Consider the following 14273-nt stretch of genomic DNA (forward strand, 5'->3'; position numbering starts at 1 on the left):
ACATGTGTGGGGTTGTGGTGCATGGCTGTAGCTAAAGAAAAGACACCTCTTCCTGCAGCACCACAGCTCAGCACCAGCTCCCTGCTGCTTGCATGGCAAAAAAAAGGCATTGCTTTGGGCTGGAAACACAACAATCTCAGTGTTATAAAAGCAAAGCAGGAAATGCGACAGAATTTCACTGCTTTTCTAGAAGAACCATCAGCAGAAGGAAGCAACACTGGGAAGTTGGGTTTTATTACATTAAAGGTGGGAGTGAAAATGGTTGAAAGCCTGAGAGGTTCAAAAAGAAGAAACTGCCAGGGAAGAATAGAGCAAATAAGACATTTCTTAGAAATTACAATTCACAATCCACAATGGTGGTTGTCGTCAATTTATGGATTCAGCTAGGGAAAAAAAAGAAGTGAATGAAAGAAATACTTCAAGAGAGGGGGGGAAAAAAGGAATACTTTTACTTTTAGTTTGTATGTGCTGCCCACACTCTTGCATTTTTATTAATCAATTTCCATTATTTTCAAGGAAAAAAATATTAGAGGGGCAGTCCAGTGTCTGTTATGATATTCCACACATTTGTTTTACACACAAAATTTCTAGGGGTATCAACTAGGGACATCAAGCACTCGTGAAATCAAAGATATAAAAAAAAAATGTCTAGTTCATAAGCAATGTGAAACAGTTGGGTAAATCTAAGCAGTCCAGAAGAGATCACTTTTTTAAAGCCATTACTACTTTTTCATGTTATTTCACAGCAAGTTGATTATTCTAGCACATCCTCAGTTATATCATCTGATGTGAATTTGACTGCCACCCATCTCAATATCCAGCCAAAGATTGACTGGATATATGTTTACACAAACTTATTTGGCTTGGAAGAAAAGAAATAATAAAAAGCAGGAAATAATTTGGCAATGTACAGGGACATGTGGGCTCACTGCTAAATGAGCACAAAGGAACCAACTAGATCTATGGTAAAGTCGTTTTATGTCACCTGCATTCAGCTGTCTTAAGGCTGAGTGTGTAGTTTAACATCTAAGTCTTGATACATAGGCTTTCTCCTTTCAAATATCTCCATGGAATGACTAATAAGATATGTATTTTAGATATTTAAGATCAATATATACTTGAAGATGCCTGTCTATCTCCATTAACTGTAAATGAAGTTTAGGTAAATGGCTTAAAATATAAAATACAAATATATAAATAATTTATTTCTATAAATATCTAAATCCTGGGCAGATATATTGGATGAAGCATATACTACCTTAGAAGTCCAGCATGAAATAACATCATTTTGATTTGCATAAACTTTTCAGTCCTGAGTGATCAAAGAACTGTTTTAACGTGCTGAGAGCATTAATGAGTGTAAAGGGAGGGGAAAGGATTATGGTGTGTGTAAAACATAGAGTAAATTGTGGAGGAAGATTTTCTGTGGGAATCTTAATTTTCTGGACCAAGGGCTAGAATCCAGATGAAAACAGCTTTCTGCTTTTTACTTTTGAAGGGTAAACATGAAATGGCTAGTTATACCTCAGGGCTATTTGGAAACTAGGAGAAACTACAATTACAGTTGCAAAGTTTAAGACTAGGCTGAAAGAAGTTATTACAAAATGAAACATTTTTGTGTTTCACCTTGACACTAAATCACATACGCTAAATAAAATGGGGTTGGGGTTTTGCTTTGGAGCTCAGACAAACACAGCATGGGATTTGAAAGCTAATGTGTACTATTACTAGGGATACTAGAAAAGCTGCAGAAAGGCATTGTGATAACCAAAATACTCTACTTCTGGTAGCTGAAATCATTCAAGTATCTCTTCCAGGACCTGAACTGAGTTTTAGAGAACTGACTTCTGCCATGGCTATATAATCAGTGATAAAAGGTCACCTAATGCTATTATCCAGGTTCTATGTTTAAATTCTTACCAAAACCTACTGAGTTTTCAGAACTTACATCCAAATAAATTAAGGGTGATGAAAATGAAACCTAGCTGATGTGCTGTACCATTTTTTAAGGCAAAGTCAAGTCTTTCCAAGTTTATTCTTCCTTGCTGATTTTTTTTAATGTTGGTTTGATCTCTAAAACATCTTTGAGATACAAAACTGAATGGGTGCAAATCTGCCCATAATTTGTACATTTCCTCCAGACTTATAAAACTGCAGGCAGCTGCAAGCTATACAGAACAATCCCATTTTGAAGAGCTATTTAAAAAGTTTGAGTGGCAATATTCTTCATATGGCATATGAGGCAATAAACACAGAGCAGTTGATTTTTGTGTACTTCAGTCTTAAATTATAAAGCACTTCTCTTGCAGAGATGGTTTCTATTTCATTCTCTGTGCTCTGAAGTCTATGCAAAGCAAAGCTGCCTGATGGACACTTGACTTTTATTTTTTCTTCTCGTTCGTCTTTAACTTAAAATAAAGGTAATCAGTAGGGAATGACTGTATGGGGGGAAAGATAATTCCAACTACATTAAAATAAATAATACTATAATCCCTATTTAATTCTCTTGGTTGAAAAGAAGTAGTTATAGCTGCTTCTAGCATGAATGATTTTTGCTTTAGCAGCATTTAAAACATCATTGTTTTAAAAGTGCATTTATGCACTTTAAACATTGGAGTTCTAAAACCAGTCTGGCTTTGCAGTGTTGTGAATTGAGAGGAAAAAAAAAAAGCAAACAATTAATCAGTATGATAGAATTTCATCTGATATTTTATGGGCAGAAATCTTACAGCTGATTTAATAACTGAATCATCTTAACTGCAGGGGTAGCCTTGAGAATGCCATCAATAGTTTTGAATAAGCCTGATTTAATTCCTATCTTTCATTTTAATGTAGAAAGACTTTTCATGGCCCCACTTCAAAATTCTATACTGTTAGCAGGAGTGTTTACAAATGGATTGCTAGGAGGGCAAAAGATAGTAGATACAAACTAGATATTACGAAAACCTCATAAATTAGATATTACAAAAAACAGCACCAGTGTTCTTTCAAAAGAATTACTAACTCTAGAAACAAGCAACATTAAGGCTAATATGGAGCTTCTTTTGCCTTTATGGGAGACATTAAGCTCTATTTTTTCAGTCTTGGAATAGCCTGAGTGCCTTTGACTTTGATTGACTTTGAGTTGAGATTAAACCCCTGCTAGCACGTGGAAGTAAACCTCTCCCTCAGTCTGCTACACCTGTGCCTGTGGGTTTGGGGAAAGGTGCAGGCTGCAATCAGCTTCACTGAATGCCCAGGATTTCTGAACTCTACAGAAAAGATATGGAATCACTATGAGATACAAAATCCAACTCCAAAGGGGCCCCTTGTGTGGTCTTAGAGAGACTATTAGGTTTACACCAACACCCCTACAGCTCATGGCAAGGTCCTAGCAGCAAAAAAGGCTAATTCAAACAGCAAACTCAACATGGGCTCATTTAATGCTATTTTCTGGTTCAGTCTGAACTACTGTCACTACCAGTTGTTGGTTTTCATGTCCCTTTCAATTCCCACACATAGCAACCTAAGTAACTGCTTCCAGCTTTCAAAAACAGAGCCTGTAAGTAATCCTACCCACCCTCAAGCACCTGATATTATTGGATAACCAGTGCATGTACTACAATAAGTGAAAGCATGGTCTAAACATCCCAAGACACAGCTCCCCAGCTTATATATACTAGATTTTTAGAAATGTGGTGGGTAATTCAATCTAGACCTCCTGACTACACAGACTTTCATTTAAGATATTAATCCTTGTATGTTGGAGTCTGTGATGAAAGTTAAGTTTCACAAAACATTCAGGTTTTCTTTGCAAGTCCTCCTTTTAAGAACTGGCATGAAAGTCCAGGGAGACACAGAGTGAAATAGCTCCCAGTTCTGCAAACACCAGCATGGCTAATTGGAAAGCTGTGTATCAGAAAATCCAGGGGCTACTCAACAGCAGAAATTCAGTTCTGTCTCATGCAGCAGTTTTCTTTTCAGGTGAAGTCACCATGGAGACGAACACACTTCCCAAAGCTGCACTGAGGCACCTCCTCTTCTGCAGCCCCTCTGGACTGTATGATCAGCAGCCTGTATGGACAGGCCCTGCTCTGAATTAGAGCCAGCATGAGATTGGACCTCCAAGCTTCACGGTTTGGGGTCCAGGTATGCTGTCAGTCCTTGTGCCTAGACACAACGGGCACTGGGATGAGGCCGGATCCTAGCCCTAAAGAGCATATTCTCACATAACCTTTCTGGTAGCCAAAAAACATTTGCAGATTCCTCTTGCCCACTCCTCCCATCAAGTAATGTTTTCATTCCCTGGCCAAAAGCTCACTCCTTTATCCTCAAAAATGCCATTGTGTTCTTTTCTGAAATGCTATGGGCTTTGTCCTATGTGGCAGGGATTTCTGTCTGAATTTCATGCACTTTATTCTGTGAGAGAAGATTCTCCTTCTCAGAAGGAGAATTTCAAGACTAAACAGTCAGGAGAAGGAAAATGAGGAGGACCTGATAGACAGCAAAAGAGTTCTTGACACTGTTTTTTTACTGCTTTATTGACCATCAGTGTCAAATAGTTAAGGGAACCTGGGGCTCATTTTCTTTTTCATTCTTTGTGATGCTTTAATACAGGAACATCCCTGTGGAGCTTCCTCAGCTGGACCTCAGCTTCTCCAAGTTCAAAGGTCTCTTCAAGAATTAAATGTCCTGTTGCACAGAGGCATTGTAGGATGCCCTAATCTCCATACCTTCCACTTATGTAGATGCAAATGTGGCATTTCCTCCAAGATAGAGTCCCATGTGCAGGAATACAAATGAGTAGGAAAAGTTGCATTTAATTACATAAGAAAAAGCAATAGTCAAAAGCAGCTGTCTCCACTGTGGTGGTGGTTTTGCAAACAGTTACAATCAGTGTTGAATATGCAAACAGTTCATTTAATCTGGGACTATTTAATGCTTCAAAGTTAAGCAGATGCCTAATTGCAACGTTCACAGAGCAGTAACAATGCCTGAAGTTAATGGTCCCTGACAGTTTTTATTACAATACTTATTTTAGATAAGTTTTTCTTTCCCATACATGATTTATAGCTTGTGGTTTCTTATAAACTCAGTAATTTATTGATTATAAAGTCAAATTATTCTATCCCATTTCTTCAAGAAATGAGTGGACGAGGTCAAGCAAGTGTGAGGTACATACAGCAAAGAATTGAATTCGTCTTATTGTGGTGTTACATTTTATTTAAATGTTGTTTATGTTATTTAATGCTATTTAAATAAGTTCTTTGTTTCCCTGGCCATCTAGCTCACAGCTCAGGTATGTTTTTGGCACCTTTCTCAGCCCTTATCCCTCATTGTCCAAACTGGAGAATGTGAGAAAATGCACCATGGGTCTTCACCTCAGTAGTACAAACCTTCTTTTAATGGAAACCTGGGTCAGGCAGAGGCATAAATATGATTCATGGCTGTCTCCTTTGCCAGCAGGGAGGTTGTGGCTTGGATGGGCACAGCCCTGAGGAGCTGTGAACCTGTCCCAGATCCCACAATATTCATATAATGAAGTGTGAACTATTTTGGTGAGAGGAGATTCTCTGGCACAGCCTGTCTCTTATCCCCCAACCACATTTCATGCTATTTGGTTTTTAAAAGGTTCTGTGAAACCTCAATGTATTGCATAATTGTGTTAATGATAATGCAAAAATTAAAGCACACCAATTCTGAATTCAGAATCAAAGCAGCCTAATACTTAATGGCTTCTAAGCTTTGACATTTCATAGGTCTTCTGGGACACTTATGAAATATCCATCTTCTTTTGTGAAACTCAGCTGAATATTTTACTGCTATTCTGTATTAACATTTGGTACTATTTAAAGGTTTCCTCAAAGGATTTCAAAGGATTTCTGGTAGGCTGCACATATAATAATACTTCCTCCCCCATCCTTGTGTTTTATAGCTGTAGTATAGACAGGCTGCTTACAAGTTTACACTAAAGGACATAGTCATCATAAAAAGTAATGAGCCAAAATTCAGAATTCCTCCCTACATAGAATCAAGCGCCTGTAGCCTAGTAATTACTCCAGTGCAAGACATTAAGTCAAAGCTTCTGAGAGCTCCTTCTTGTTGCAGCTGCTAAATGATTAATATCACGTTGGTAGATTTCACAGGAGAATCTGTTAAATAAAGGAAAGTTCAGTGTATATGCAAAGTTTCAATTCCGCACAATTTGGTTTAGAGTCAACATACAATATTGCATATTTCATGGTTCCAAGAGGAGTGCAGCACTCATTAAGAAAATACAGATGGTTTTCAGAGAGCTAACAAGATTTCACAGCCCTTTCTTTTTTCCCTGCTGTGAAACCTGGAGAGAAAATAACAGTAACAATGAACTCACTGTGGCTGAAACCTCAAGGTTCATTTCTGCCAAAATATCAAAAATCCTGAATTGATGCTAGCAGTCAAGTTCCACCAAGTTTAACAGAGCTAAGATATTTACAGGACTTTGAAATGCGTCCCTCTTTTCTGCAGTGGTACTTTTCGCACTTTGAGAAAATACAGCATTTTTGAGGGTGAGCCCTGAATTTCATGCACTTTACTCTGTGACAGAAGATTTTCCTTCTCAGAAGGAGAATTTCAAGACTAAACAGTCGGGAGAAGGAAAATGAGGAGAACCTGCTAAGCAGCAAAATAGTGTGTAGTTGTACTGCCCCAGGAGCACAGCAGTCTGAATCTTCAGGCTCAGGGAATGAGAATTCAATCCTTGGGAGATGCAAAATCTGCACCACAGCCTCTGCCTTGCCCTGCCTGCACTGCCCTGCACTAATGCAGGGTGGAGGGAGGAGTGAAGGAGAGAAGGGTCAAACCCCCCCTGCTGCACTTCTCTGCACAGCAGGACCTAGTCATGCCTGCAATCTGCATTCAGCAGGCTAATATCCTGTAGAATTTGGGGAAAACAACAGATAACAAGCATGGTTTGCTGGTCTGAATCCACTCAGGAATAACTGATTTTTCTCACAGTTTTCTTAGCTAAAAAATAAGGATTTCAGGATTTCTTCCCACATGATTTCTGCCTGCAGAAAGAGAATATTTGATGAATGATGCAAGTATGAACACTGAAAAACAAACAATGGACTCTCGGAATTTAGATCAGGAAGTTAGTTTTACCTTCACCTTACACTCTTAAAAATATTATGCCTTCTGCCTCCAGTGTTTGACTTCCCCTCTGTTATTCTAAGGCATTCACTATTTTGCTCCTGGATGATCTAAGAATAATAAACACATACCTCGAATATGCACACACAGACAGATACTGCCCCAAAAGACCTTCCACACTAAAATGAAATTGGAATATATAAAATCATAAAAATATTTGAAAAATTATGCTTGTTAAACCAAAGACTCTTCACCACTGTGGTGAGCTGGTTTTGACTGGAATGGAGTTCATTTTCCTCATAGCAGCTAGTATGGGCCTATATTTTGAATTTGTGTTGGAAACAGTGTTGATAAGACAGGAATGCTTTCATTATTGCTGAGCAGTGCTTGCACAGAGTCAAGGCATTTTCTGCATTTTTCACCACACCCCACCAGTGAGGAGGCTGGGGGTACACAAGAAGTTGGGAATGGAATCAGCTGAGACAGCTGACCCCAACTGACCACAGGCATATCCATTACCATAGGGTGGCATGCTCAGCTTATTAATCTGGGGGGGAAAGGAAGGGGTAGGGGACATTTGGAATGATGGTGTTTGTCACTGTTATGCTTGATGGAGCCCTGCTTCCCTGGGGATGGCTGAACACCTGCCTGTCAATGGAAAACGTTGATTTAATTCCTTGTTTTGCTTTGATTTGTGCATAAACTGTTAAACTGTTTTTATCTCAGTTAATGAGTTTTCTCACTTTCACCCTTCCAATTCTGTCCCCCATTTCACCAGGGCGGAGTGAGGGAGCAGCTACACGGGGCTGAGTTGGCATCTGAGACCAAACCATGAACAGCACCCTCAGGTGCACCTATGCTGTCTTCACCCTTTAGGATGCAGCACTGGGCCTACATACCATCACTCCACAACTAAGTGAAAATACTAGCTATAAAATAAGGCTACTGTTGTTCAAACACAGTTTGGTCTCACCCTTGCTCTCAAAACTGGGAAGTTAGCCATTATTTAAGTTTTCAGTGAAGAGCTTGTAATCTGCTTATTTTCAGGATCTATGAAATCTTTTGCAGACAGCCCTGAGCTAGTTCTGCTTGTACTTGGAGCTGGCAGAATGCAAGCAAGGTCTCATCCAGAATTCCCATAGCTTCCTTAGGCAGCACTTTGCTCTGAGCAAGGCTTACTGTATTACTCCAGGCATGGTGCTTTCAGTTTAAAGCTGGTGAGTATGTTGTTGACTTACAGTACAGGTGAAACAAGCTTCTGTAAAAGTACAAAAACATCTCTGCAAAAGTATATGCTCATAAATATTTATGGTCTGACACTATTAGCCAGGATGTCAGGCTGCAGGCTCTTATTGATATTTTAAAATCCTACTTGGAGCTCAAGCTTGGAGCTATAGCTGTCATACAGAATCTCACACATGCAAATGCAGAACTTGCACTGCAGACAAGTTTTTCCACAAAAACAAAATCAAAATCACTGTCTACTTTGTATTTATTCTATCTGAGTACAATGGCTGTCTCTACATTACCAGGCTGATGTCCACATCTGTAGCTATGATATTTTATGAAAAATCCTTTGTTAGGATTTTTCTCCTATTCTAGCTGAGAAGCCTCAGAAAAGAAATGTAAACAATTAACTATATGATGGTTGTGTAATGTGGTCTGGACATTGTTTACCAACAGGTGCATCTGTGATGGTGCATGTTGGTTGTTTTTAATTAATGGCCAATCACAGTCAGCTGGCTCGGACTCTGAGAGTCATGAGCTTTTGTTATCATTCCATTCCTGTCCTTTCTAGCCTTCTGATGGATTCTTTTCTCTCTATTATTTTAGTATAGTTTTAGTATATGATTTTAATATAATATATATCATAATATAATAAATCAGCCTTCTGAAACACTGATTCAAGATTTGCGTCTCCTCACATGGGGCACCCACCATACACATCTGCATTTATTCATATTGCTTACCTAGGGGAATATTCTTGCAATGCTTTTGCAGGAGGTATCTCAAGAGCAGAATGATTTTTGAAAAAGGGCACAGATTTATTTAGTGTCTGTGTGGACTTGGAGGCTCTGGACCCCATTGACTTAAGCCTGTGGATTGGGTAGAGAGATTGCCACATGATCTTGCCAGCTATGTCAGCTTTTGTGTTCTACTGTAGGTTAACATCTAAACCTTATATTCTTATTGGTATTCTTATATTGCTATGATATCTCCAGACTGAGAGTAAAGGGCTACTGCAGACTCTCTTACATGTGGCTATACATAAGTTATAGTTCTAGTGAAATCTCTATAGAGATGAAACCTGTCTTGCAAGACTTCTGCCGCAGTATTAATGGAATATTTCATATAGAATATTAATTATATATATATTACTAATGGACTATTTAATATGCATCATATATATAGTATATACCTCTGATATGGTTCAAGATTTTAGTGGAATTTTATCATATAACTTTATCTTCAAAGCCTTCTACTCGAAAGCAACAGTATTGTACTAGAAGGAAAAAAATATTACCATAATGTTTAAATCTAAATATTCAGTGAATTCTTCATTGGTTACAGTGAATCACATTTCCTGTCTCTCTAACATACACATGCAAGGTTACTCTGGTTAAAACTTCCTTGTAAAACATCCAAGATTATTACATGTCTGAGAGTATAACTGCTACTTTTGGACATTTTTAAAAAAATTCTGTCTTTTTGTATTTTCTTTTTGAATTATTAGTTTGCACAGCTTGAATGTGAAGATAGCTGTACAAGTAACAACCACAAGTCTTCTTAGAACTCCTAAAAATCTTTGAAGCTTTTTTTTCCTCTGCCTGGTGTATTTTAACTCAGTGTGACCTGAGTGATTGACTTTTAGTCTGATTACTTATGTGGGATTCAAATACTAATGTTGCTAAAACCTCTAGACCTCATCATGCTACCATGCAGTCTCCTTACACACTTTTTTTCTGATCTAGATGTAAGAAAAACCCTTTCAAAGAATAAAAATCCCATCATTTGTTGCCATGTCAAGCAGTCATGTTGTTAAAACTTTCCTTATTGAACCATGACAGGAACTGTGCCTTTGTAAAAAGGAAATTGAGACCCAGAATGAAGCCAGAACTGCCAATGGAGACCTGGTGTTTTAAAGGGAACCTGTCATGAATTCTAACTATGCTGAATGAAATCGCCCTCAGCCTCTCTCCCTTATGAAACACTCCACATACCCAGAAAAATACTTAACTGTGTTCAACAGCTATGCCAGGCTTTTTCATCCATTTGTCTTTCCACTCAAAATGCACAAGTCATCTTGTTATTGCAGTAAACATTCTTCTCAAATAGACCCAAATTCTTAAAAAAAAAAGGAGTTTGATCTTAACAAATCCCAATAAAGGGGAATAACCCAAATTCAACTTTTGGAAATTACCCAATGAATAATGCCATAGAAGTGGCCTGGAATAAAGCAATTAAAGTCACAGACTTTTCAAGAGCAACTTTGTGTTACTATAATTTTTTATTTATATGAAAAAAAAAACTAAACAAAACAACAACAAGTAAAAACACCCACAAACAAACAACCCCAAACCAAAAACATAACAGTAATAGATGTAAACTTTTTAATTTAGCTCTTACATGTCTGGCAAGCTCGATGAGTTCATCTAGTATTAGATTTAGTAATTACTATTCAACAAATTGTGCGAGCACAAATCATGATCAGAAAACCTGAAATAATTACAATATGGAACAATTGCAAAAATATATTCCTTGGTTTTGTTTTCCAAATTTATAATATAAGAACTCTATTGATGTGCAAGATACATTGACTATGTTCTAGAACGACAGTGAGGTTAAAGAACCTGGATACGTGTGTCAATAAATAATAAAGAAAACTATTAACCTCTTTTGTATGGGTCATTTTTTTCTGCAGTGATATCATCTGTGCATTTTTATTATGGCAGTTATGCTATTGCCACTGGATTTAAAATCCTATATGCCTCCTATCATTAATTATTTTTAATAACAATTACATAAATATACATGAAGTTAAAATTACCAGTTTGTACAATCGCAGCACTAACCATCCAGATTAAATAACTTTGTGAGCATGAAAATTTAAGTTTCCAACAAAGGACAAATAATTTATATATCTAATTAATTCTCCCTCAGCTTTACACATGCATGAATGCTACATAGGACATGTGCTGTCCTACCTTCACAGCTTCTTTCTATACCCACACACATTGTCCAACGTAAATAGACTGTAGCTTGAAATAATTATGGACAAGAGGCTGTAATAGCAGTCTGTTCATCACTGTGTTATTTTTGTCAAGAGCAAAGAAATTGAAACTGAGCAGTCCTGAAATTGCTCGGAATGACTCATGACAGTGTGAAAGTAAATTATATTCTCCTCATCTATTGAAATGGGGGTAGTGATATTTACAGTGTCTGGTTTTGTTTATGAAGTGATTTGGAGATGAAAGGTTCAGTTTCACACTGACTCCTTCCGTTGTGCCAAAAAAATGTCTTGCATTTCCGTTCTGTGGAGCCATATGTCCCACAAGGACAAAGATTTGAGTGTCAAAGTGCTCTGCAGATACAGTCCTTAACATGATTATTAGGTTAATAACTATCTGAAGCTGCTGTGACAAATTAGAGCACCATCTTCAGTAACATTATCCTGAGTGTCACTGTATATATGCATATTTCCCCAGTATTAATATTACCTTCCTGTCTGATGTAATTTTGTTGCTGTGTTTTTGTTTAAAGTTTTAAGCATCAGAACAGGGTTTCATAAAATCAGTGTCAGGAACATATCATGAATGTATATGAATTCTGATGTCTTTCATCTCCAGAAACAGAAGTCTTCAAAACAATTTTAAGTGAAAAACTTCCTGTAATTGTAAGTGAAAGTTGTCTCTTTTCCTTTCTGTGGAAAAAACGCCAGAAGGCTATATAGCATTTTCAACCACATATCCTTAATTGCAACACATTACACAGTGGAAGTTCTGGCAGCTGTACCACCTTCTCAGAAATTATGTAGTCTGTGTCTTTGTCTCAGCAGATGGTATTTTTATGACCCACAGTTCCTATCCTGTGTTCAGAAAGTCTAGAGGAGAAAATAGAAACCAAGCAAAACTGGGAACATAATTCTCATTTTGCATTTCAAGAGACAGTAACCAAAGTTTTTCAATCTTAATAATAGCCTTAACACTAAGAATTATGGGACTAAATGTTCTGATTTCAGAGATACATAGTAATGTGTTAAATACAACTTCATGAGGAAATCCTGTCAATTTATGTAGGTGCTGTACCAAGTATTAATGACTCGGGAAGAAGAACTTCAAGGAAACAAGTGTTGTTTGCAAAGAGAGTCTCTAAGATCCTGGAAAAACATACCACTTCCAGCTGTTCACTTTTTATAAGGATGAGTTCCAGCAAGGGTTTTCAGTATCCCACATCAATTCCATATAGTATGGTCATTTTGACATATAAATAACAGGTCATATCAGATTGTTTCTCCTTCACAAGTATGGATTTGATCAATCAAGAATACCAAAATATATACCTCTCTTCATTTTTGTCTTATCTCAATCTACATGCTGAATCAAATTTCAATTTGTGCTCATTTTGCCTGGAGTGGAATCAATTTCCTTCATAGCAGGTAGCAGAGGGTACCATAGGGTGTCATGCTCAGAATATAAAGCTGAAAAAGGAAAAAGGAAGAAGAGTTTGACCTCCAGAGTGATGGCATTTGTCTTCCCAAGTGACTGTTATAAGTGATGGAGTCTTGCTTTCCTGGGATGGTTGAACAGCTGCCTGTCCATGCAAAGTGATGAATGAATTCCCTGCTTTGATTCACTTGAATGTGCAGCTTTTGCTTTAGCTGTTAAGCTGTTTTTATCTCATCCCCCAAGTTCTCTTGCTTTTATTCTTCTGACTTTGCCCCCATCCCACTGGCAGAGAAGTGAGAGAGCAGCTGTGTGGGGCTTGGTTGTTGGCTGCATTAAACCATGATACATTCTGAACTGGTATTTTGAAAATGGGTTAGGTGATTCAAAATTCTTCATTTTTTATTTATTCAAAGATGCACAACTGAGCTTAGCTGTGATAAAAAGCAAAAAGACTTGAAAGTACATCTTTTAGTTCATTATCAGTGAATATTCTGGTTCATACTGTACACTCTTTAATAAATGTATTTCCCTAGACATACAAATACAGATGCATCATTATACACTCAGTTCTGATCCTTGTACTGATGTAAATCTACCATAACTCCTCATTAGCAATCTCTTTGGATTTCTATCAGTACAACTAGAGGACGAATATGGCCACCCTAACTGAATATTTTATATGGTCCTCTAAAACTTCACTCAAAAAAAACCCAAACCTGTGGACAGTTTCTCCCCCTTTATCAGCTTGTGAGAAATAGAACAAAGCAAACAAATAATTTCCCAGCTGTTAGAACACCTAAAGAAACTGTCATTCTGATAAATCTCACAATACTTTTTGAGTAAACAAGTGTTTATATTTAAAAGCCACAATGTCATTCTAAAGAATTCTTTCTATCCCACTCATTGCTCATGGTTAGAGCTAATTGGAAGCAGTTTTCTGAGTCTATTGATGATTAATGATAAGCATTTTGGTTTTTAAACACAGTATTCTTTTGTCCAATGTAGAAAGGCAGAAGAAATTAGTGGCTTCTTAATTTAGAATTTTAGAGCAGAGAATAATTTACATGGTGAAAAGGCAAAGGAGGACATACAATAAGCCTTATTTAGACAAATCCCCCACTGAGAGCTAGGAGAGTTTGGGACCACAAGTAGTAAGCAAAATCAATTAATTTTGGTCTAACTCGAGTAAAGTTATTGATTTTATTTAAGGATTTGATCTTCCATGCTTGTTAGTTGCCAGCATGAAAAATTAATCTCATTTGACAGGACAGCATTGAATTCAGAGATTGCAAGACTCTGAGTTTAAAAAGTAGGGGGTAAAAGACGCTGTATTTATATACTCAGAATTCCTTGGTGGTATGTGGGATCTTTCATTCTTTCTTTTTTTAAAAATATGAAACTATGAATATCTATACAAAGTTTAGCTTTCTTGCCCAGCACTGTACCTCCTTTCATGCTGTCAGCACAAAAATTATGACCCATCCATGTGTTTGAATA

At 37.4% G+C, this 14273-nt stretch overlaps 1 protein-coding gene across 6 annotated transcripts in view; it reads left to right on the forward strand.

Moving 5' to 3' along the window:
- The window catches only part of FUT9 (fucosyltransferase 9), a 149314-nt gene that overhangs the window by 121526 nt on the left and 13515 nt on the right, over nucleotides 1-14273 (forward strand). For 5 of the 6 annotated variants that reach the window (XR_010358481.1, XR_010358479.1, XR_010358480.1 and 2 more), the window contains exon 2: nucleotides 7889-7958. The exons of the other annotated variant lie outside the window; for it this stretch is intronic. The gene's annotated coding sequence lies outside the window, so the exon portion shown is untranslated. The remainder of the gene's footprint in view (nucleotides 1-7888; nucleotides 7959-14273) is intronic. 6 annotated transcript variants of the gene reach the window in all.

Source organism: Passer domesticus, chromosome 3, assembly GCF_036417665.1.
Source record: "Passer domesticus isolate bPasDom1 chromosome 3, bPasDom1.hap1, whole genome shotgun sequence".
Lineage (NCBI taxonomy): Eukaryota > Metazoa > Chordata > Aves > Passeriformes > Passeridae > Passer > Passer domesticus.